This window comes from Budorcas taxicolor, chromosome 25 (genome assembly GCF_023091745.1).
Source record: "Budorcas taxicolor isolate Tak-1 chromosome 25, Takin1.1, whole genome shotgun sequence".
Classification (NCBI taxonomy): Eukaryota; Metazoa; Chordata; class Mammalia; order Artiodactyla; family Bovidae; genus Budorcas; species Budorcas taxicolor.
The window spans coordinates 39,092,213-39,117,801 of record NC_068934.1 but is presented as its reverse complement, the minus strand read 5'-3'; the positions used below and the strand labels follow the sequence as shown (position 1 = coordinate 39,117,801).

Sequence of the window (25,589 nt, the reverse complement as noted above, 5' to 3'; positions counted from 1 at the left end):
ACAAAACTGAGAAGAATTCCAATCACATTTCAACACACTTCATGTAGATAAAACAGCTAATTGATCTCCAAGCCAGGAAACGGTGTGTTGAAGATTGAGCACGTCAGTAGCAAGTTGTGCATCCAAATCTCGCTGTTGTTTCCATAACAAATGAGAGTCTTTATGCCAGTCCCAAACAAAATCAGCTGTTTTAATTTATTGGTGTAACGCAAGGACTGCCACCACTGCTGTTGCAGTTACTGACGCAACTGCTAGAATCGAAGAAATGACCACACCAAGCATACGTTGAGATAGATGTAGCAAAGTCTGTACAGCGGTTGCTAGATGAGAAACAGCAAAAGAATTTGACCATGGCCGAGTCAGATTTATAGGTAACCATACTTCTGTTCGAGCCTTAACAATTACTAACGAAAAATTGGAGTTATTGGCTTGCCTTTTAAATTCTTCCCACCAAGACTGATTTACACATTGAGTTAGATTACAATAATCACATGACACAGACCCCACAGTATCATTCCAGGTCCAATTTCCATATAACTATGTAAAAGGATATTTTACACATGCCATTGCAGAATAAGATTTATTAACATGTAAATTAACATGAAATGGACCCTAAGTATCGCCACTATCCAAAGTATAGTTTCCTGAACAGATAGTGAGATTACCAGAAACTGCCCATAGTTTCCAAATATCCCCTTGAATGTGCAGATATCCTTGCAATTGTAATTGAGGAAGAATAAGTGCAAATTGCTGCCATTTAACTGTTTCATTACCATTGCCCATCAAAGTGCTATTTGCACGATGCCACCTAAGAGATTTATTTGACCATTTTTTCTAAGAATTGCCCATGATCTGGACTCCAATCTACAATGATAGACCCAGAATAATTCATGACTTTTAAGGGTCGATGATCTTGGCAACGTTCCCATTCCAAAGATTCTAGAGAAGGAGCAAAAAAGTTAACAGGACATAGCGACATGTGTATTCCATTATGAATGTCTATCGGTTCTGTCGTGGTGTTAAATCCCCTGGTGGAAACAAGCATAGTAAAAGTAGCAAAGTGATAATTATTATACTTTACCCCCATGTATTATAGAAATGATGAGAATGTTCCTTGGTGGACAGACAAAAGGGGTGTCCTCTTATGCATAAAGGAATACCTTCCACTGCAATGGTCAAATTACTAATATTATATTGTTGTTTATGATGAGATAGTTGTTCTATTCCCCCGCAAGCTGGCGGGGGAAAGAAGGCAGTCTCATTAGTGCATACCTGCACTTTTGCCTCCCCCCAGGAAACTGCTTTTACTAATGGGGGATTAGTTATATATGCCCAATGTGTATGATTACTTGCCGATACACTGATTACCTGACATGTCACCACTGCCATCATGGCAAGCAAAAGATTGGTAGGATTCAGAGGTTACCCCGCCTTCATTAATGTCTTCTCTGCCTCCTGGGTCAACTTCTTCATTTGACCCCACGTAAGAGGTGTTGCTTCCCTTGTAAGGAAAGTAAAGCTTCTCTGCATAGTAAGCTCTTTGAATTTTTGAACAAAGGGATCTGCCATTGTTGATTTTGATCAATCTTGCTGGGGTCCAAACCCTGTAATTAATAACAGAAATGAAAGCATACCCTTGTCCCAGATATATTAATGATGCTGGGATCCAACCTTTCTCTTTATCTTTATACCAAATAGGCGTATTCAAGATCTTCTTATCCTCTTCTTTCCCTTGAAAATGCAACTCTGCTGCTGATAGATTTCCCTTGCTCCAAATCTTCAAAAAATTTAGGGTGAGTAAGGTTTTATTCAGAATGTCCTTAGGTTTCATAAATCTCTCCTGTTCCCCCTTTTTTATTTTTTTAAGATATTCACACAAGGTATGATTAGCCCTTTTAATGATAGCTTGCCCTTGGCTATTATAAGGAATACCAAAAGTATGAGTTATATGGTATTGGGATAAAAAGTGAGCTAATTTCGCGGATTGGTAGACAGGTGCATTATCAGTTTTCAATTCAATTGGTAATCCCATAACTGCAAAACAAGATAACAAATGAGTAATAATAGCATCAGCCTTTTCAGAATGTAATGCAGTGGCCCATTGAAAATGTGTGCAAGTATCTATAGTATGATGCATACATTTTTGATGTCCAAAAGAAGAAATGTAAATTACATCCATTTGCCATATCTGATTTGCTTGTTGTCCTCTCATGTTGACACCTGGTGGCGTAAATGGCAAAGCAAAGGGTGCACATATGGAACAAGAACGAACAATATTTTGAGCTTGTTTTCGAGTAATAAGATGAGATTTTTGTAACCCTTTTGAATTGGTATGCTGTAAGAGATGTTCTTGTTTTGCTGCTTCTATAGGATAAAGTAAGGCATCAATTGTAGCATTTCTGAAAGATAAGGGTCCAGGAAGGGCAGAATGTGCAAGGATGTGAGTATAGAAAATTAACTATGAACGCTGCAAGAGCAATTGTTTTACTTGGTAAAACACTTTATCAATAGCTGTTTTAAGTGTCAGTGGAAGGGAGACATGGGGAAGCTGTAGGCAAGAGAGAACAGCATATTGAGGATCTGAAACAATGTTAATAGGAAGTTGGGGAAAATCTTGCAAAACTAGATAGATAGCCCACAACTCAGTGGGCTGTACAGAAGAAAACGAGTGGGGGAGAACCTTAGAATTTTCCGGGGTCCAATATCCAGCAGTATTTTTATTTGCATCTGTAAAAATAGTGGGTCCCTTAACTGGAACATCTGAAATTGGGGATTGAGATATCATAGAGTTAGTCCAGAGAAAATCAATCAATTTAGATGATGGATAGTGATTAGAAAATGAACCAGGAAATGAGGCAAGAGAAATTTGTCAGTTTTCATTAAATTGTAAACATCGAGATAGTTGAGCAGTTGTTAACTGAGTAACAATCTGGTGTGGTTCACATCCTGACAATTGTAAAATACGATGGCGACCTTTCTGTATAAGGAAGGCTAATTTATCCATATATGTAGTCATTTTTTTGGAAAAGCTGTTAGGTAAGAAAACCCATTCTATTAATCCTTTTTCATGAGCAATTACACCAGAAGGGGAATAAGGGGTATGAAATATTATAAACGAAATAGGTTGAGACACATGTAAGTAAGTCAAAAAGCCGTCATTTAGTCGTTGCTCAACAAATTGAAGTTCCTGTAAAGCCAATGGGGTTAAGGTCTGGGGGCTATCCAGAGCTGTATCTCCCTCTAAAGTAGAAAAGAAATGTCATAATTGATAAGTAGGAATCCCAAGTACTGGGCGTAGCCAATTGATATCTCCCAATAACTTTTGAAAATCATTTAAGGTTTTGAGATGGTCCCTTCTAATTTGCAACTTTTGGGGCCTTATTCTATGTTGCTTCAATACCATCCCTAAATACGAAATAGGAAAGTCCTTTTGAATTTTTTCTGGGGCTATTTGCAAATTGTATAGTCTTAAAGCCTCCTGTACTTTTAGAAAGGATTCATCACGTTCAGCAATACTAGGAGCTGCTAATAGGAGATCATCCATATAGTGATATAGAATATAATTGGGGTATACTCGACGGAGGGATTGTAAAGAGCGAGCTGCGAATTCTTGGCATAAGGTAGGGCTATTTGTCATTCCCTGTGGTAAGACTGTCCACTGATAGTGCTTAACAGGCTGAGCATGATTAAGAACAGGAACTGTAAAAGCAAATTTATCTCTATCTTGCAATTGTAGGGGAATGGTAAAAATGAAAACAAACAAAAAAGAAAAACAGTCTTTAAGATCTAGCACCATTAAGGACCAATTCTGAGTAATAAGAGCTGGAGAGGGGAGTCCCAATTGTAATGCTCCCATAGGTTCAATACATTTATTAACTTCTCATAAATCAGTTAACATTCTCTATTTTTTAGATTTTTTAAAATAACAAAAACAGGATAATTTTAGGGGGTGGTAGAGGGCTCTATATGACCAAGTTGGAGTTGTTTTTGTATTAATTGTTTTAATATCTCAAGCTTTATTTGTGGTAATGGCCATTGCTCAACCCATTTTGGAGTATTACTTAACCATTTTAATGGGAGTGTTTGAGGAATTTGAGCAGTGGCTACAAGTTTTTTGATGGAATGGTTCCAGAAGCCCCCAAAGGAGAGAGAAGATCTCTTCCCCATATATTAATAGGTATGTTTACAATATAAAAGGTAACAAACGCTGATCTTTTATTATGGAATTGGCATTGTAAGGGATGGGTACTCTTTTAGACATCTGCAATGGAGCCCAGCATTAGAAGGCTTTTTTATTTTTATTTTTTTAATCTTGGGGCCATTGTTGAGAAGAAATGACTGAAACATCTGCTCCTGTGTCTACTAGTCCCTCAAAGTTTTTTTTTTTTTTTTTTTAATCAAGGAGAGAACAGGGCGAGAATCTTTGATAAGCATTTTTCAAAATATATGTCGCCCAGTATTTTTAAATATTTTTGTTTGTTTATTAGGAAGAGCCAAAAAGGGGTGATAAGGTAGGAGAAGTCTTTGAGCAATATGCTCTCCAGCTAATAATGAAAGCATGGTAGAAGTAGAAACCATAATTAAAATTTTTTCAACATAGTCAGAGTCTATTATCCCAGGAATTATGGTTAGACCTCTCAAAGCCACATTGTTACGGACTAATATCAAGCCAAAAATGTCTTTAGGCAGTGGTCTGAATATATTTGTTTTTAATTTGTAAATGCCTCTTCCTGGCGACAAAAGAACATTTTCAGCTAGTGGCAAATCAGTAGCAGCACTTTCTGAAGTAGCAGACCATAAGTCCGAAATCATCATTTGAGGTCTTTTTAATGGGGCATCGACTCGTAACTGTTGTTGGGAGGGAACAGGGTTGGGGTAGGTGGGATGGCAGGAGGGCAGGGAGGAGAAGTCCCCAGTATTGTTTTTGGGCCCCAAGGACTCAGGCCCGCAGGATAGTTTTTTGATATCGGGTTGCCCATTTTGTCTGTTTCAGATCTGCACTCATTAGTCTAATGAAGCCTTTTTTTGCACCGACGGTAAGGTCCAGGAGGAGTCTTATTTTTTTTTTTTTTTAGCAAGAGATCTGTCTTTAGGAATTGCACCTTGATTAGCTTTTAATTTCTGACACTTTTTTTTAATATGACCAGATTTTTTACAATGGAAGCAGTTACCTTCCTTTTGTGGTCTTATAGCTTTGGCCAAGGCTGTAGCAAAGACATTAGCCTGATGCTCTGCTCTTTTTACTCCCGAGCAGGCTCTGATATAGTTAGCTACAGATGCACCCTGTCCCTTTAATGGTCTCAGTATATGCTTGCATTTAGGATTTGCATTTTTAAATGCTTAAGTTTGTAATAATAAACCTGAAATCTCATCCCTCCCTATAGCTTGTTTTACAGCTACCCTCAATCTTGCTAGAAAATCAGTATATGGCTCATTGGGGCCTTGCATTGTTTTAACAAAGGAGGGCTGGGCGTGGCCAGTAGGCACCACATGGCGCCATGCTTGTAAAAAGACCTGGCGGACCTGTTGTAAGTCCTGGTCAGAGTATTGAGCCTGTTCTCTTAAAGCCGGATAATGGCCCTCTCCCATTAGCTTGTCCTCGAGAGGACCAGGGGGATTTTGTCTTCTATTAATCTGAGCCTGCTTTTTAGCTTTTTTTTTTTTTTCCACCAGCTACGAAGTTGCAACCATTGAGAACCCTCCAAGACAGCTTGAGCAATAGATTCCCAATCTAACGGAATGATTAATTTGCCTTTTCCCAATGATTTCAGCATAGCCAAAACAAAGGGAGATTGAGGACCGTACTGCACTACTGCAGCTTTAAGATCTTTAAAAATTTTATATTCCAAAGGAGTGTAGTGAACATTTACCACATTGGCATTTTGCTGTCTCTGGATGGGAAATAATTGTGGAGGATCGATAAAACCACCAGGGGGAGCAGGTAAGTCATCATTATAAAACATAGACAAAGGAAAGGAGAACTGACAATGTTCCCTGCCCACCTCGGGCCGATCAACTGCAGTGGGGAAAAGAGAAGCATAAGGAGAAGCAGGAGGTGTAGATTTTTTCTCTTTTTTACGGGATTTTTACCACTCCTGGAATAGATGGGTCATTTTTTTAAATCTCTTTGCCCTCTTCTGATGAAACCAGAGAAGCCTCCAAATCTGATTTTGAACTATCAGATATTTTACCATTTACAGGAGGAGGCTCACCCGTATCTCTACCTTTAGGCGATGCAGAAGCCCCACCAACATCTGGCACATCCTCATAAATTGCCTCTCCCTTCATTGAAGCATTAGATTTAGTTTCACTATCAGTAGATAGCAAGGTCAAAACCTGTGTTATAGCACTACATAAAGTCCACAACTTCAAAGGGATCACATTATCCTTCTGATGTTGCTTTCTCAAAAATTTTTTTTTTTTTGGATTATTTTCTACTACTTTAAATTTAACTGTAACTTAGTTTGATATTGAAACCAAAACAATATTGCTCCACCAAGCGAAAGAGCTCACTCAATCAATGAGTTGAGGCCTTAATGCCTATGGAGTGGAGAAGTCTTTTGACCAACTCCATGTATTGTGTCCATAATGATGAGGAATTCCCCATGATTTTCCTGAAAGTTCCCCTGCTATAAAATCCCCCTGGGGTTACTCACCCTTTTGGTTTCACTCGAGCCCCACGTTGGGCGCCAGATGTTGCGAGCATAAATGACACAAAGACAAAACACACACATGAGACAGACAAAGACACAACTCCTGCCGGAGGAAAAGAGAACTGCGCAAACAAGCTGCGGTTTATTTTTATAAAGCCCCCTAGGCAGAATTCCAGACTGCATGACTAAGCCTTTTCAGCACAGCGCAGGTGCACAAATGTTATTGTACAGCAAGGGGAGTGAAACTCCTGTTTACTGCAGAGTCTGTCCAGAGCCCTTTCTTCCTCTTTATCACAAGAAGGGAATGTTCCCTCGTTTGCAAGGGACCATTAAACTCAAGGCTGTGTCCAGACTCTTTGGCAGAACATCTTGTTTGGAAGCACATTCCACCCGAGCAGAGAGTCCCATTGCAGGCACATCTCCGCTTCCCTCTTATGGCCGCATTAACTTCCTTCAACACTGATGAAGGTAAATATTTTATTGAGACCTTTGTGTTTTTTCAGACCTATTATTGGCCTAAAGGGCTAAACTTGGGCATGTAAGAGCATATATAACTAGGGGCTCTGGGTCACCACTACATGCTAAGAACCTGATCTATCCTGAGTACTTGGAGCCAGGAAAGAAGCATGAAGTGGCTTGTGCTCCTTGACCTGGTGGCCTTCTGAGATTGCATAGTCATGTAAGTATGGACACTGTAAGCCACATCATATTAATTTATGTGATTTTTCTTTTCATCTGATTATTCTATTCATCAGTTTTAGAAGGGAATGGAATATTTCCCTGAAAATCTTAAAGTTCAACCCTACCTTATTGATAAGTATGTTGCTATAGGAACTGTGGGTCCCAAAGGTCTTGGTGTAGATTTGCATAGCTGCACAACTCTTGGGGTACAGTCATGTCATGACCTATTGAAATTGGAACTCCTTGCAATTTTCAGTGCACAGTCAATGCAGATGAAGGTGTGGTCCTGTGGAATAGCACTTTTCTATCTTTTATTTTGCATGTTTTATTTAGCATGTTCCCTCTGTACTTCAGTGTGTACATGTCTATGTCTTCATCTCTGTATCATTATCATTTATCTCTTCATCTCTTTGGAAGGCTCTGATGTTTTTCTCTCTGTGTTGTTTTCTTTTAATTTTTCATTTGACTCATCCTTCCTTCTTGAGCCTCTACATTTCCCTAACTTGTTTCCTATCTTCTAGATTCTTTTCTCAACTATCTCTTCTCTTTCAACTATCTCTTCTCTTTCAACTTGTAGAAAGATTGGGAGAATTACTTATACACTGTTTTATATCGGACAAGCAGGGTGACCACAGGCAATTCAAAACCTCTTGCATTTCAAATTCCTCCCTTGTAAAAGAGGACAGTAATCCCCCTTCTACCTCCTTGCCTGAGCTTCTATGAGAAGGATACAGTGGGATGGCAACAGCAGTGCTAATGGCTGTCATTGTTGAGACTTCCTATTTATCAGGCACCTTATATCCCTCACTTCACTATCCTCAAAATATTCTATTTGGAGGATTTGAATCATCACATTCCACCATTTTACTGAGGGGACACTGAGACCCCACATGTTCATACGGCCTACCCAACATTAGAGAACATAATCTTTATTTAAACCTATGTCTTTGCCATGGAATATGCATAAAATTCTGATAATAAGGCGACTCATAAAAATGATTGGAAAATACGCAGTGCCATTACAATGACAGTTATACCTTAACACTGACAGCTAATTGTAGCTGTTTCTTTGGGGTTTTTTTTGGTCAAATGCTCGATGAAAGAATACCTCTAACAAAAGTGAAGACCATGAGAAAAACCTCAGTGAAAAAAACATGCTGAACAATTTCCTGAAGGAACATACTTACAGACTGTTCCATATTTCTTCTCGTGGCTCAAATAGAACTATTCACCCCCTGAGGAACATCACGGATGTGAGTATTTTGGGAGGATGGTGCTCCACAGCACCCCCTGGTGTTCTAGCCTAGCACTGGGGTCTTCCGGAGGTGATGGGTGGGATGTTGGGGCTGGGGATCCAGGAGGTTTCTGCAGGAGGTAGAAACCCCGGGCAACAGAGGTCCCATCCAAAGGAGAAGGCTCTATCTTCCTCAACTCTTGGTCTTGGTGACTGAGCCCAGAAATTACTACGTAGCAGGTAGACATCCATTTCTGTGTCAAAGATGTGTCATTAATTTGATGGAGATTATTCCTTCTGAGAAGGCAACGGCGATCCACTTCAGTTTTCTTGCCTTGAAAAACCCAAGGTTGGAGGAGCCTGGTAGGCTGCAGTCCATGGGGTTACTAAGAGTCGGACATGACTGAGCAACTTCACTTTCACTTTTCACTTTCCTGAATTGGAGAAGGAAATGGCAACCCGCTCCAGTGTTCTTGACTGAAGAATCCCTGGGATGGGGGAGCCTGGTGGGCTCCTGTCTATGAGGTTGCACAGAATCGGATATGACTGAAGTGACTTAGCAGCAGCAGCAACAGCAGATCCTTCTGAACTAAGGGAGTCACTCAGTTACAGACGAAGAGTGAATCATCTCTGATGAAAAGGTAGAACCAACTGCAAAGCAACTGTGAATCCCCAGCCAGAGGAATTCAGTTTCCACAGATGCAAGAACCACAGCAGTAAAATGTTACTGAACCCGTATTCCGTGTAAGGCCATAAGAATCTATCAAAGTGCTTACAGTTTTTAGATTAGAAAAGGGCTTATTTTTGTTTTCTAGGATGCCCATGCCAGCCTGAGAGATAGGCAAAGAGTAAATACTTGTCAAGTGAAAGGGTCACCTGTGTGGTGTTAATTGGATGTGGTCTGAGTTCTGAGGGAGTGGCTGCGGTTGATCAAGAAGGACCCCCTGGAGAAGAGGATGCTAATGCTGGGTTTGAAGAGACTACAGAGCTTCTCAAATGAAGGCACCATAAGTTGCCCAGCGGTCCTGGAGGCCCAGTGGATATGCCTCTGGGCTTGACATGAAAGAGGTATCACTTCAAAGCCTGGTGACAAAACAATGTAGCATACAATGTAGCACAGGAAAATATATATCAATTGCAGACACCACTGTTATCAAAGGCTGTGAGCTGCACAGTGGTTAGAAAGTAATCTCAAGATATATGTGACACCCAAAGGGAGGCAGCAAGTGCGAATAGAGGGTAGCCAGTTCTGGAAAACCCACTCCCTTCTTCTCCCTGTAGATGCTGTACATGGGTAACATTACCATTGGAACACCCCTTCAGGAATTCCAGGTTGTCCTTGACACAGGCTAATCTGACTTTTGGGTGCCATCCCTCTTTTGCCCCAGTGCAGCCTGTTGGGAATATTGACACCCCCTACCCAGACCATCTTTCACTTACCCTGCCGCCCTGTTTTCCACCCTTGGCACCTGATGACACTCATCTCTTTTGTCTGCAGCTACACAAGTTAGGTCAGTACAGTTCAGTCGCTCAGTTGTGTCAGACTATTTTTAACCCCATGAATTGCAGCACGCCAGGCCTCCCTGTTCACCACCATCTCCCAGAGTTCACTCAGACTCATGTCCATCGAGTCCATGATCTCACCCAGCCATTTCATCTTCGGTCGTCCACTTCTCCTCCTGCCCCCAATCCCTCTCAGCATCAGAGTCTTTTTAAATGTGTCAACACTTCACATGAGGTGACCAAAGTACTGGAGTTTCAGCTTTAGCATCACTTCTTCCAAAGAAATCCCAGGGTTGATCTCCTTTACAATGGGCTGGTTGGATCTCCTTGCAGTCCAAGGGACTCTCAAGAGTCTTCTCCAACACCACAGTTTAAAAGCGTCAATTCTTCGGCGCTCAGACTTCTTCACAGTCCAACTCTCACATCCATACATGACCACAGGAAAAGCTGTAGCCTTAACTAGACGGACCTTAGTCAGCAAAGTAATGTCTCTGCTTTTGAATATACTATCTAGGTTGGTCATAACTTTTCTTCCAAGGAGTAAGCGTCTTTTAATTTCATGGCTGCAGTCACCATCTGCAGTGATTTTGGAGCCCCCCAAAATAAAGTCTGACACTGTTTCCACGGTTTCCCCATCTATTTCCCATGAAGTGATGGGACCGGATGCCATGATCTTCGTTTTCTGAATGTTGAGCTTTAAGCCAACTTTTTCACTCTCCTCTTTCACTTTCATCAGGAGGCCTTTTAGTTCTTCTTCACTTTCTGCCATAAGGGTGGTGTCATCTGCATATCTGAGGTTATTGATATTTCTCCCTGCAATCTTGATTCCAGCTTGTGTTTCTTCCAGTCCAGCATTTCTCATGATGTACTCTGCATATAAGTTAAACAGGCAGGGTGACAACGTACAGCCTTGACGTACTCCTTTTCCTATTTGGAACCAGTCTGTTGTTTCATGTCCAGTTATAACTGTTGCTTCCTGACCTGCATACAGATTTCTCAAGAGGCAGGTCAGGTGTCCTGGTGTTCCCATCTCTTTCAGAATTTTCCTCAATTTATTGTGATCCACACAGTCAAAGGTGTTGGCATAGTCAATAAAGCAGAAATAGATGTATTTTTGGAACTCTCTTGCCTTTTCCATGGTCCAGCGGATGTTGGCAATTTGATCTCTGGTTCCTCTGCCTTTTCTCAAACCAGGTTTAACATCAGGGAGTTCACGGTTCACATATTGCTGAAGCCTGGCTTGGAGAATTTTGAACATTACTTTACTGGCATGTGAGATAAGTGCAATTGTGTAGTAGTTTGAACAATCTTTTGCATTGCCTTTCTTTGGAATTGAAATGAAAACTGACCTTTTCCAGTCTTCTGGCCGCTGCTGAGTTTTCCAAATTTGTTGGCATATTGAGTGCAGCACTTTCACAGCATGATCTTTCAGGATGTGAAACAGCTCAACTGGAATTCCATCACCTCCACTAGCTTTGTTTTTAGTGATGCTTTCTAAGGCCCACTTGACTTCACATTCCAAGATGTCTGGCTCTAGATTAGTGATCACATCATCATGATTATCTGGGTCATGAAGATATTTTTTGTACAGTTCTTCTGTGTATTCATGCCACCTCTTCTTAATATCTTCTGCTTCTGTTAGGTCCAGATCATTTCTGTCCTTTACAGAGACCATCTTTGTGTGAAATGTTCCCTTTGTATCTCTAATTTTCTTGAAGACATCTCCAGTCTTTCCCATTCTATTCTTTTCCTCTATTTCTTTGCATTGATTGCTGAAGAAGGCTTTCTTATCTCTTCTTGCTATTCTTTGTAACTCTGCATTCAGATGCTTATATCTTTCCTTTTCTCCTTTGCTTTCACCTCTCTTCTTTTCACAGCTATTTGTAAGGCCTCCCCAGACAGCCATTTTGCTTTTTTGCATTTCCTTCCCATGGGGATGGTCTTGATCCCTTTCTCCTGTACAATGTCATGAACCTCATTCCATAGTTCATCAGGCACTCTATCTATCAGATCTAGGCCCTTAAATCTATTTCTCACTTCCACTGTATAATCATAAGGGATTTGATTTAAGTCATACCTGAATGGTCTAGCGGTTTTCCCTACTTTCTTCAATTTCAGTCTGATTTTGGCAATAAGGAGTTCATGATCTGAGCCACAGTCAGCTCCTGGTCTTGTTTTTGTTGACTGTATAGAGCTTCTCCATCTTTGGCTGCAAAGAATGTAATCAATCTGATTTCGGTGTTGACCATCTGGTGATGCCCATGTGTAGAGTCCTCTCTTGTGTTGTTGGAAGAGGGTGTTTGCTATGACCAGTGCATTTTCTTGGCAAAACTCTATTAGTTTTTGCCCTGTTTCTTTCTGCATTCCAAGGCCAAATTTGCCTATTACTCCAGGTGTTTTTTGACTTCCTACTTTTGCATTCCAGTCCCCTATAATGAAAAGGACATCTTTTTTGGTTGTTAGTTCTAAAAGGTCTTGTAGGTCTTCGTAAAACCGTTCAACTTCAGCTTCTTCAGCATTACTGGTTGGGGCATAGACTTGGATAACTGTGATATTGAATGGTTTGCCTTGGAGACGAACAGTGATCATTCTGTTGTTTTTGAGATTGCATCCAAGTACTGCATTTTGGACTCTTTTGTTGACCATGATGGCTACTCCATTTCTTCTGAGGGATTCCTGCCCACAGTAGTAGATATAATGATCATCTGAGTTAAATTCACCCATTCCAGTCCATTTTAGTTCGCTGATTCCTAGAATGTCGATGTTCACCCTTGCCATTTCTTGTTTGACCGCTTCCAATTTGCCTTGATTCATGGACCTGACACTCCAGGTTCCTATGCAGTATTGCTCTTTACAGCATCGGATCTTTCTTCTATCACCACATCCAACAACATCCACAACTGGGTATTGTTTTTGCTTTGTCTCCTTCCCTGCATTCTTTCTGGAATTATTTCTCCATGACCTCCAGTAGCATATTGGGTACCTAATGACCTGGGGAGTTCCTCTTTTGGTATCCTATCATTTTTCCTTTTCATACTATTATGAAACCCCATACTCTTATGGGGTTCTCAAGGCAAGAATACTGACGTGGCTTGCCGTTCCCTTCTCCAGTGGGACAATTTAGGTACAGACATTAAAAGTCTTCCACCTTCCAGCCTACCCAAAAGACCTTCAGCATCGCCTATGGATCTGGGAGCATAAAGTGATTTCTTGCTTATGACACTGTTCGGGTAACGTGTAAACAGAAGCTGAGTCAGGACTGGTTATGGAGTGACCCCTGCTTACAAAACAGATGCAGGACCATCTGGCAGGACCCTTCCTTGCCTAACTCCCATAAATATTGGCCATCTTATCCACAGGATCGTATGTCTGGGGAGGCATTGCCCATGGTGACACATGAGCAAACAGATTAGCTAACCAAGAGAGTGGTTTGAGGTTTGGAGTTGCAGCTCCTCTGCCCATGAGCAGTTCAAGGTTCATTTTGCTAGGAGCGAGAAGAGGGGATAAAAGCACCCACTTTTATATTCACAGACTGTTCCAGGCACTTTCAGGTGATAACTGGTTTAATCTGCAACAACCCCACACAGCAAATGGTCTGAATAGTTCATGAGACATATGAGGAAACTGAGGTACAGATAGCAAGGGCCTTGCTGAGGTCACACATATGGTATGCAGTGGAGCTGGGCTGGCTTTTCAAGACTGCACTTGCTGTGGGGTTTTTGGGACATGATAAAACTGATCTGGGCACCGTGGGAGTAGTCAAGGGTTTCAAATATTCACAGTGGGAAACTGGATGCCAGAGATGTCAGGGGCCTTGATAAATGAGTTCTCACTCTAGGAGACCTTTGAGAGTCTAATAAAACCTATGACCTGCCTCTCCAAAGTACTTAAGTAGTTCCCTTCTCTCTCTTTCTTTCACACACATTCACAGAAATACACACATATCCCCAAAAGTGAATTTCCCAGGCAATAATTTCATAGAACCCTGCAAGTAATATTGGGTTTTCAGCTTCTGTCTTCCGGGGCAGATGCAGAATCTACAGTTCCTTACAGAGAATGCAGTCCATTCCTGTCATTACATCATGCCAAAGAGAAGGCTATCTTGCTCTCGACTCATTTTGTCCACAAGGTGGCACCAGTGGGTCCTGGCCTGACTTGGTTGACCCACCTGTACAGAAGCCATGAGGCCAATTTGACTCACTCAGGTGGTGTTTTTCAGAGGGGCAGATGTTTTAAAATTCACAACCTCACACAAATGAAACCCAAATTCCCCTCCCACCTTGTTCTAACGTTGAGGTCCACCAAAGACACAGCCCAGCCTAAATTCTTCTTTAAGGATGTAATGGCAATGTACCCCAGCCCAGTTCTAGCACCACTTCATGTATCTGTAAGTGGGACCACTCTTCTCTCCCACAGATTGGGGACCTTGTAAGCACTGACCAGCCGTTCAGTCTAAGCCTGGCGGAATCTGGCTTTGAGGGTATACCTTTTGATGGCATCTTGGGCTTGAACTACCCCAACATATCCTTCACTGGAGCCATCCCCATCTTTGACAACCTGAAGAATCAAGGTGCTATTTCTGAGCCTGTTTTTGCCTTCTACTTGAGCAAGTAAGTCTGAGATGGACAATCCCTTTCTCCAAATTAGCTGTAAGGTGCTTTCAGTTGCATGAAAATTATAGAACTCTTGATAAAGAAGTATCTTGAGAGATAATCTAAGCCAGGATAACTATGGCCCCAGAGCCCAACCTGGCACCACCACTTGTTTTTATAAATAATGTTTTATTGGAATACATGCCTGCTCCTGGGCTCAAGACTAGTAACTTGGTTAGGGGGGTGAGTGAGGAGGAAGACTAATGGAAGGCAACACAAAACAAGTTGGAGAGAAAAGCAATAGGATTTGCTTATGAATTTGATAAGGAAGGAAGGAGAACGATGGTGAATATCTTTCATTCCTCATTAGCATTCCACTGGGAGCCCAGGACCAGCTACCCAATTTTCAGGAGCCAGTGAAAAATAAAAATGTGGGACACAAAACAAAATGTGGGATCCCATGTTCAAGAAACAGAAGTCATTTTAAGACAGGGAGAAAATTTAAAAAAAGGGAGAGGAGAGGTGTAGTCTCTTCTGAGTGTGGGGCCCTTTAACAGTAGAGGTCACAGGCCAGTGGAGCAAACTCTGGGAGACCGGAACCCACATCCTTAGCACTCCCAGGCTTTGATTTTCCTTATAAATTACAAGCTGGACAAGGGGAAAGCAAACACTCTTCAGCACCCTCTCATCTGAAGGTTTCTGAGCACACAGGTAGCAGGAGGTCCTGGGCCTCTTCAGAAGGCATAGTGGGTGGAGCCCAGCCATGTGAATCCGCTTCTAACCTCCTTTGTGCTACTCATTAGCCAGTAACTGACCTCACTCTGGTTCTCAATCACTCCTAGCCTCGATTTCTGCATTTGTAAATGGAGACTTTATTGGGGCCTTGATGGGTAGACAGGCACAAATACAAGCTCTCCAACAGTGCTGTTGTTACTGTCCTCCAAAGATCTCCCCCTCTTTTCTCTCTACAGATGCAGGGGAGGGGCAGTGTGGTGATTTTTGGAGGGATGGACAAGCCTACTACCAGGGAACGCTCAACTGAATACCATTGATTCAAGCGGGAGACTGGCATGTACACATGGACCGGTAAGCCTCTCCCTCTGAGGGTCAGCCCGAGTGATGCACCACATCCGTACACGGACACAGGCAGACACACACAAATGGATTCTCAGACACATAGTGACACAGACATATACACCACCCACAAGGACACAGACAGACACACAGACACAGGGAAACACACAAGCAGACACATATAAACAGAGACACGTACAAACATGCATAGCCAGTCAGAGACACAGGAGCACAATTACAGTCACATACAAATACATATACAAACAAACACATAAACACATAGATACGCAAACAACCCATGGGTTCATAATCCCCAGGCCTTCCTACCAGGGCTCTTACCAGAGTACTAAAAGGGTCCAGAGAGGTCTGTGCACCTGGGAGAGGGCTGCACCCACTGCCCTGTGAGGTGTGGAGCATGGTTAGAGGACTCTCCAGTGTGCTGAATCGAGGATCAGGGAGGATTACACCAGCCTGAACAGAGTTATAAGATGACCAACTGTCCAGGGCTACCTGGGACCAAGGAAATTCTCAGCACAGATAAATGTCAGTTTAAAGATAGGGAAATTTTTGATCAAATGGGTATAACTGGTCTTCTTAGGGAGCAGCTACCCAGCAGTGGAGAGAGGTTGGCTGAGTCTAAAGACTTAAAAGCAACTAAAAAAAAAAAAAAAGACACCCCACGTACCTGGGCATACAGTGGGGCAGGGGCTAGAACAGAGAATCAGGAATGGGGGATCCAGGAGTGACCTGAGGACAAGAGGCATAAATGATAAGATTCTGTGTGAAACCCTCAGACAACAGCTCACCTGTCCTTTGGAGTTTCTGTGGGCTAGTCATGTATTTCCTGGCCAGGGTCTCAGGGTCTGAGCTGGTTGTAGGAGCAGTGCTGGGAGACACCCTCTCCCAGAGGAGCCCCTCTCTCCCTCCATTATGAGAATCTACTGTTCCTGCGAATCTCCAGCTTCACTCTGTGGCTGACGCATTACTTGTTTCCCACCAGATACAGCTCTCTGGATGTTCCTCATTGATTATTTTCACAGTCTTCATTCTTTCACTAAACAGACAAGCATTGGGCATCCACTGTGTGCCAGAACTTTAGGGAGGCAATGAGAATAAAACTCACCCTCACATCTAAGAAGGCAGAGGCAAAAAGAAATGACACACACACACATAGTGAATTGTGAAAGTCACAATTCACTATGTGTGTGTGTCATGAGCATGTACCAAAGACACAATTCACTATGTGTGTGTGTCATTTCTTGTGCATCTGCCTTCTTGGATGTGAGGGTGACATGGTGATTGTGACTTGTACATGCTAGACATGAGGGGCACCCCAATCCAGTACTCTTGCCTGGAAAATCCCATGGACGGATGAGCCTGGTAGGCTGCAGTCCATGGGGTGGCAAAGAGTCAGACAGGAATGAGTGACAGCACTTTCACTTTTCACTTTCATGCATTGGACAAAGAAATGGCATCCGACTCCAGTGTTCTTGCCTGGAGAATCCCAGGGATGTGGGAGCTTGGCGCACAGAGTCAGACACGACTGAAGTGACTTAACAGCAGCAGCATACATGAGAAAGGGTCTACAGAAAGTGACCAAGACAGGATACTGATAAATAACGAGGCAAAGACTTCCCTGAAGCAATGATAATTATACTGGAATCTGGAAGATGAGAAGAAATTTGCTAGTCAAAGGGGAGGGGACTCTTTTAGGAAGGAAGACCAGCTTGTGTCAAGATACAAAACATCCTGCAGTATTCAAATACTGCATTCAAGGATGCCAAGGAAGGTGCCATGTGGAGAGCAAAGGAAAAGAGTCAGCACAAAAGATGAAGAGACAAAGCACAAAAGATGAGGAGACAATTGGGAAGGGGGCAGCTCTGGGGAGACTCAGAGGGGCCTTGATGTCCGCTTTGTCACACTGTCTCTCAGCATCTCCATGAAAAGAAAGGTTATTGCTTCTTCCGGCAGCTGAGAGGCCCTTGTGGACATCACTGATCCTTGGCCCAAGAACACTGGTCAGTAACATCCAGAAGCTCATCAGCACCACACCATGGCATTCCGAGGAAAAGGGTCATGCCCCCAGTCACTCCCAGTCTCCGCACACAAGAAGGATATCCAGGGCTAACCTCTCTCGCTCTCTCTCTAGCTAAACTATGTGTCATGTTTTGTGGTAAATACCCTGTTCTCTATTATCTTCACTATCAACGGCATAAAATACCCAGTGCTAGCTCAAGCCTACATCCTCAAGGTGAGGGGAGAACCCTGAAGGGTGGTTCTCAAATAGGAACTTCAGACACCCTTGTGCTGCAGCTGCTAGGACGTTGCCCTCTGCAGGCCATGTCGCACTATTGTAGATGTTGCTGAGCCCTGTTGCCGGGCCAGTTCAGTTCGGTTCAGTCGTTCAGTCGTGTCTGACTGTTTGCCACCCCATGAGTCACAGCACGCCAGGCCTCCCTGTCCATCACAAAGTCCCGGAGTTCACTCAGACCCATGTCCACAGAGTCAGTGATGCCATCCAGCCATCTCATCCTCTGTCGTCCCCTTCTCCTCCTGCCGCCAATCCCTCCCAGCATCAGAGTCTTTTCCAATTAGTCAACTCTTCACATAGGTGGCCAAAGTACTGGAGTTTCAGCTTTAGCATCATTCCTTCCAAAGAACAACCAGGGCTGATCTTCAGAATGGACTGGTTGGAACTCCTTGCAGCCCAAGGGACTCTCAAGAGTCTTCTCCAACACCACAGTTCAAAAGCATCAATTATTCATTGCTCAGCCTTCTTCACAGTCCAAACTCTCACATCCATACATGACCACAGGAAAAACCATAGCCTCGACTAGACAGACCTTAGTCAGCAAAGTAATGTCTGCTTTTGAATATGCTATCTAGGTTGGTCATAACTTTTCTTCCAAGGAGTAAACGTCTTTTAATTTCATGGCTGCAATCACCATCTGCAGTGGTTTAGGAGCCCCAAAAAATAAAGTCTGACAGAGCCTGCCACAAAATGAACCGCTTGAGATTAAAGGGCTGTCTGGGACACTGGTCATCCTGAAATAAATGTGGAGACTCCACACCATGTTGGCATGGTGGGAATCACAAGGAGAGGGGAACACTATGGTCCTCAGTCCTCAAAGTGCTTCAATTCAATCTGAACCCTCAGATGCATGAACATGAAAGTCAGCTCCAGTGGTCATGAAACAGGCCATATGAAAAAAAGAATGACTGGGGACACTCCCAGTGTGCTCTCCCACCATAGGGTTTAACAGTCTCCCTTTCCTTCTCACAGTTTTCCTGGTTTGGATGATAAATTACATGGTCACCCTAGTTCTCAGATGTATCTTCCCCTCGCTCTGGCCGTTTGTCCCCTTTGTGAGTTGGGATACCTGACCGCTCTGTGGGGAGCCTGGATGCTAATGTGAATAAAGGCTGCACAATGACTGCTCAGCCCTGGCACAGAGTGGAGGCTTCATATCAGCTCCTTAGGGGAGTTCAGAGCTGGCTAATGGGCTCAAAGAATACTTTGAGGAAGGAAGGGAATTTCAGGTACTATAAAACTGTAAACTCATGGAGCCATGTGGAGAGTTGCTTGGTTCTGGGCAAAACTGTACTGGATTCCATACAAATGGCATCCCAAGGTGCTCTGCATTGGGGCACTGGGGACTTACTGGGTGTTATGAGGGCCACGGACTGACTGGTGGGGATGGGGAACCAGAGTAAGTTACCCAATCAAGCCTGGAGTGGCCAAAGAGGGTGAGTGCGGGCTGAAGAAATCTTCCCAGAGTTCCTGAGTTAAGTCTTCAAGAACGTGTTGTGGGCACTGCTCTATTTAAGATGGATAACCAACAACGAGTTACTTTGTAGCACAGGGAACTCTGCTCAGTTATATGACAACCTGGATGGGAGGGGTATCTTTGGAACCAGCATACCCGGATACTTACAGTTGAGGCCCTTTACTGTCCACCTGAAACTCAGAATATTGTTAATTAGTTATACTCCAATACAAAATAGTTTTTAAAATAAAGTTCAGATTGTGGGGATGCAGGGGGAGAATGGCATTGTCTTCAGAGAAAACAGGGAGCAGGAGTCAGAAGAGAGAAACAGGGAGTGAGGAGAACTATGGACACTCTTGTTCTTTTCTAAAAATTTATTGAACTATGGCTGATCTTCAGTGTTGCTTTCAGTTATTCTGCACAGCAATGTGACTCAGTTACACACATAAAAACTATATATTTGTTTAAGAATGTATATTCTTTTTTATGAGGTTTATCACTGGAGATTGAATATAGTTCCTTCTTGCCGGGGTCCAGCCCTGGTGGATCCAGGGAATTCAAAGCAGGGACGGTGTTGGCGAGAAAAGACTTATTTATTTATTAATATAAGATTAGATTAGGAAGAAAAAGCGTAGTAGGAAAATTTAGTGGAGAAAAGAGGCTGATTAACTTGGTTTACGTGGAAAACCAATAAATTTCCAGACAAGGAACTTGCACCATCTATGTTGTGCCACAGGCACTCGCTTGAATAGCGGAGGGTGACCCACCTTGGGTTCCCTCTCACGTGGGTCTCTGAAGCCTGAGCAAGTAAGTAGACTCAGTGAGCCTCCACATTCCAAGGTATCAGCCTGAAAATGAGAGGGAGGGAGCAAGAGAAAGAATCAACACGGGGGAGGCCAGGCTTGTGCAAATCCCCCTCCAACTTTGTTGTTCAAAAAGTGTTTATATACCTTAAATTTTACATAATGGAAGATACAGAGTCATGCAGGGGCAGCAGTCCTGACCCTTTCTGTATATCTTTTTGTATACAGAAGATCTCAGGTGATTTACATTATCTTCTGGCCAAGAGGCTTGCTAACACTTTTTGGCTCTCTTTCTTAATGAATGTTGATCTCGTTTCCCCTGAAGTGTTTTTCTTTAATCTGCATCTCCTTAAAGCATTAAAGTTACATTTTTATAGAACAAAGGGGCAGTGGGTTATAACAAAGAAGGTACTTAACTCAAAGATCTAATGTTGCTACTTGTTTTTTCTATATACCAACTATATCAACAAATAAAAGATATGAAAATTTGGCAGCAAGTATTGGCTCAACAAATGAAACCTTTAATCAGTCCTATTCTAATGATTTTGACTCCTTGGAAACCCCTACATTCCTAGGATGTTTGAAGCTTCCTGTGCCTCCCTCTGTCAGGAGGCCACAAACAATCACATGCACAGCTGTACGAGTCCTGCAGGCAGGCTAGAAAGCCATCAGAGGGGTTTTTGGATTGAAACACTCATTTTATGCCCAGGAGATTTATTATCTAAAAGCTTGAAATTAAATTTTTTCCAGAAAAACGTGGTGGGGGTACAGCCCCCTGTTAATGACAGAAGAGTAGGTGGAAAGCATAACACAGTAAAGCAGGCAGACTCTGATCTTGGGGGGTGGATGCTCAGGAAATTCCAGGGGGGAACCCCTGAAGCCTGATGACGTCCTTGCATTTTGTCAGGCTTCCTTCTGCATGACCTTGTCACGGGTGGGATTCCTCAAGCTGGCTCCCGGCACCTTATGCTCTACAGTAGGATGTTGTTTCTTATCATTTTGCTGTATCCCCAACACCCACTTCTCCCCTCCCCAAAACCCTTCCTCATGGTAAGCGCATGTCTTGTCCCATTTTGGTTTTGGATGAACTCTCACATCCCCTGCTGCTCATAAAACCCCTTAATACTTACCAAAAGAGGGAAATAAAACCAAGAATTTTGCTGGGTCTGAATATTGGTGGGAGTCACAGGTAAGAGCTCAGGCTGACTGGTGTGTGTCTCTGACTCCCCCAGGATTCTAGGGGACACCGCTATACCACCTTTAAAGAGAACACAGTGAGTATATCTACAGACCTGGATCCTGAGTGACGTCTTCCTGAGGCAGTACTTCTCGGTTTATGATCGAGGAAATGACAGGATTGGCCTGGCACAGGCAGTGTATATGCTTGGTGTGGCTCAGGAATCAGTAAGGCCGCTCTGAGCAAACACTCACTCACACTTAGGGTACTCCTGCCCAGGATGCTGGTGAACTGTATTTGGTGGGCTGCAAACCCTACTCCCATTAAAGAATAAAGGGTTTCACTCATAATGGTGCTGAAACAAATGTATGTCTCTGTTTGAGTCTGGGAGGTGTACAATGATCGGGAAAGATCTAAAACAAAGTCTCAATCACAGTTGAGAGGAACCATCCCCAAACTGGACCCAAGAAATCAGAAGTCATCAATTCTCTCTCACCCTCGCTTTTTCCCTTCCCTCTTCTTTGATGGTCTTAGTCTCACAACATTCCTCCTTAAGGCTTCTACACCTAGTGAGGAAGTCAAGCTACATGCACTAGAGTTTTATATCCTGAAAGCATCTTCCAGTAAGGAAAGAAGCTCAGAGCCATTAGAGTTGAAGGTTGTTCTCTGAATGACTCACCTCAGTTCACATGTACAGCCCTAGGTCAGCCATTCTGGCAGGGCCATGGTGTCCTATGATTGGCTTTATATGGTCATTGACCCTGACCCAGCAGCACACATGACTGCCAATTTCCTCCAGAACTACATGACTGAAGCTGGGGAGAGGCAGCCCCAAGGATAACGACTAAGGGGTGGTCTAGGCCATGGAAGAGTTCGTGATGACTCACCAACTCCATCACCTTCTCATTCAGAGGAATTATAAGGAGTAATGAACTAGACTCTCTTCATCCCACCTCAGATGATCTTATTGCTGGGCTTCTGTTTCAGGGGATTTTGGGTGTGGTACTTCATGCAAAGCTGGTTTCCTTTTGTTCCCACAGCCCAGGCACCAGCTCTCTGCCATATATGCCTGCTCTGTCCTTTCCAGTCTTACTTGGTAAGTGGTGGCACCAGTGGATCCCTGAACCATCCCCCTCCTCCAGGGCACACAATGCCCCTTCCTTGGCCTCCAATTCTGCTGGGGAGAATGCAGCGCATGTATTAAGAGACCCAGGGTGCACAGAGCCTTCAGCCTTTCTGAGCTTCCTCCAGGGGTGGAGCTACAAACTATTTGCTTGGAGCTGCCATGGTTAGGCACTTTTGCAGTGGAAACATCTGTTTTTTCCATCTGGAGACCCTCAGTAGATCCCTCAACTAAGATACCAGGGTCAGAGGTTGATTTCCTTTCAGATTGACTGGTTTGAACTCCTTGTTGTATAAAGCACTCTCAAGAATCTTCTCCAGCACCACGGTTCAAAAGCTCAGTTCTTTGGCATTCATCCTTTCGTATGGTCCAGATCTCACATCTGCACATTATTACTGGAAAAACCACAGCTTCGACACTACAGACCTCACTAGCAAAGTGAGTTCTGGTTTTTAATACATTGTGCAGGTTTTTCATAGCCTTTCTTCCTTCCAAGGAGCAAGTGTGTTTTAATTTTGTGGCTGCAGTCAAGGTCCATAGTGACTTTGGAGCCCAAGAAAATAAAATCTGCCACTTTTCCCACTTTTTCCTCATCTGTATGCCATGAAGTGGTGAGACTGGATGCCATGAAAGTTGAGTGTCTTTTTGTGAATAGTTTTTTGAATGTTGAGTTTTAAGCCAGCTTTTTCATCTCCTCTCCTTATTAATTAGTCTTTAGTTCTTTGCTTTCTGCTATTAGTGTGGTGTCATCTTCTTAACTGGATGTTGATATTTCTCCCAGCAATCTTGATTCCATCTTGGGATTTATGCAGTCCAGCCTATCAAATGATTTTTCCTACATACAAGTTCAATAACCAGAGTGACAATGTATACCTTGTCATGCTCCTTTCCCAATTTAAAATCTTTTAGTTGTTCCGTGTCTAACTGCCACTTTTTGACCGACATACAGACTTTCAGGAGACAGGTAAGGTGATCTGCTACTCCCATTCTCTTAAGAATTTTCCACAGTTTGTTGTGGTCCACACAGTGAAAGGCTTTAGCATAGTCAGGGAAGCAGATGTAGATTTTTTTCTGGAATTTCCTTGCTTTCTCTATGATCCAATGGATGTTGACAATTTGATCACAGGTTCCTCAAACCAGTTTGTACATCTGGAAGTTCTCATTTCATGTATTGTGAAGCTTAGCTTGAAGGATGTTGAGCATTATCTTGCTAGCAAGTGAAATGAGCACAATGGCATGATAGGCTGAAGATTCTTTGGGATTGCCTTTTTTTTTTTTTTTTTTTTTCCATTGGAATGAAAACTGACCTTTTCCAGCACTGTGGACACTGCTGAGTTTCCCAAATTTGGTGAAATTTTAAATGCAGCACTTTTACAGTCTCATTCTTTAGGATGTTTTAAACAGCTCAGCTGGAATTCCATCACCTCCACTACTTTTGCTTGTAGTGACGCTTCCTAAGGCCCACTTGACTTCATGCTCTAGTATGTCTGGCTTTACATGAGTGACACCAACATCATCTCTATCTGGGTCATTATGACCATTTTTGTATAATTCTTCTGTGCATTCTTGCTATCTTTTCTCAATCTCATTTGCTTCTGTTAGGCATTTGAATTTCCTGTCCTTTATTGTGTCTGTCTTTGTATGAAGCATTCCTATGGTGTCTTCAGTTTTCCTGAAGAGATCTATACTCTTCAAAATTTATTATTTTCCTCTAATTCTTGCACTTTTCACTTACAAAGACTTTCTTATCTCTCCTTGCTATTCTCTGGAAGTCTACGTTTCATTGGGTATATCTTTCCTTTTCTTGTTTGCTGTTCACTTCTCCTATTTTCTCAGCTGTTTTGAAGGCCTCCTCACGCAACCACTTTGCCTTCTCACATTTGTTTTTCTTGGGGAAGGTTTTGGTCACCACTTACTGTACTATAACACAGCACTTCCTATATGGTCTAGCAGTTAAGATTCCTGGTTTTCACCCAGGCAGCCCGGGTATTACTCCGGGTATGGGAACGTGGTAACACTTTTCAAAACTACTGCGGGCAGGAATCCCTCAGAAGAAATGGAGTAGCCATCATGGTCAACAAAAGAGTCCAAAATGCAGTACTTGGATGCAATCTCAAAAACAACAGAATGATCTCTGGTCGTCTCCAAGGCAAACCATTCAATATCACAGTTATCCAAGCCTATGCCCCAACCAGTAACGCTGAAGAAGCTGAAGGTGAATGGTTCCATGAAGACCTACAAGACCTTTTAGAACTAACACCCAAAAAAGATGTCCTTTTCATTATAGGGGACTGGAATGCAAAAGTAGGAAGTCAAGAAACACCTGGAGTAACAGGCAAAATTGGCCTTGGAATGTGCAATGAAGCAGGACAAAGACTGATAGAGTTTTGCCAAGAAAATGCATTGGTCATAGCAAACACCCTCTTCCAACAACACAAGAGAGGACTCTACACATGGGCATCACCAGATGGTCAACACCGAAATCAGACTGATTACATTCTTTGCAGCCAAAGATGGAGAAGCTCTATACAGTCAACAAAAACAAGACCAGGAACTGACTGTGGCTCAGATCATGAACTCCTTATTACCAAATTCAGACTGAAATTGAAGAAAGTAGGGAAAACTGCTAGACCATTCAGGTATGACCTAAATCAAATCCCTTATGATTATACAGTGGAAGTGAGAAATAGATTTAAGGGCCTAGATCTGATAGATAGAGTGCCTGATGAACTATGGAATGAGGTTCGTGACGTTGTACAGGAGACAGGGACCAAGATCATCCCCATGGAAAGGAAATGCAAAAAAGTGAAATGGCTGTCTGAGGAGGCCTTACAAATAGCTGTGAAAAGAAGAGAAGTGAAAAGCAAGTGAGAAAAGGAAAGATAAAAGCATCTGAATGCAGAGTTCCAAAGAAGAGCAAAGAGATAAGAAAGTCTTCTTTAGTTATCAATGCAAAGAAATAGAGGAAAACAACAGAATGGG

General features: G+C 42.8%; 1 pseudogene; it reads left to right on the top strand.

The window, feature by feature from the left end:
• Positions 1-7,279: 7,279 nt before the first annotated feature.
• On the top strand, positions 7,280-21,726 carry LOC128068559 (pregnancy-associated glycoprotein 1-like; annotated as a pseudogene).
• Positions 21,727-25,589: the final 3,863 nt, after the last annotated feature.